The sequence below is a fragment of the Nycticebus coucang genome, chromosome 6 (genome assembly GCF_027406575.1).
Source record: "Nycticebus coucang isolate mNycCou1 chromosome 6, mNycCou1.pri, whole genome shotgun sequence".
Taxonomy (NCBI): Eukaryota; Metazoa; Chordata; class Mammalia; order Primates; family Lorisidae; genus Nycticebus; species Nycticebus coucang.
In genome coordinates this window covers 32,991,949-32,992,600 of record NC_069785.1, presented here as the reverse complement: position 1 = coordinate 32,992,600, position 652 = coordinate 32,991,949, and positions in this window count along the sequence as shown.

Here is a 652-nt window from a genome sequence, read left to right as displayed (position 1 = left end):
GGTGCCAGCCACATAACACAAGAGCTGGCGGGTATGAGCCCAGCCCAGGGCCAGCTAAACAACAATGACAACTGCAACAAAAAAATAGCCAGGGGTTGTGGTGGGCTCCTATAGTCCCAGCTACTTGGGAGGCTGAGGCAAGATAGTCACTTAAGCCCAAGAGTTTGAGGTTGCTGTGAGCTGTGACACCACGTCACTGTACCGAGGGCAACATAATGAGATTCTGTCTCCAAAAAAAAAAAAAATCAAGAGCCAGATTCAACCTGTAGTTCTTCAATTATCAGTCTCATTGTACAAACATACACAGGAATTCATGTTTTGGATGTACAATATAGTTACTGTGTAAAAACGCAAGCATCTTGGAAAGATTAAACAGGGCGGCACCTGTGGCTCAAGGAGTAGGGCGCTGGTCCCATATGCCGGAGGTGGTGGGTTCAAACCCACCCCTGGCCAAAAACCACAAAAAAAAAAAAAAAAAGGTTTATTTCCAAAAAGAAATAAAATAAAAGTTTAAAAAAAAAAATAAATAAAGATTAAACATTAATTTTTTTTAAACATTAAGTTCTTAAAACCTTTTTTTCAAATCATATCCTTCTAGGCCCTAGAATCTAGGGTATTTGTTCTTAAGGAGGGGTCATTTTGCCCCTCACAG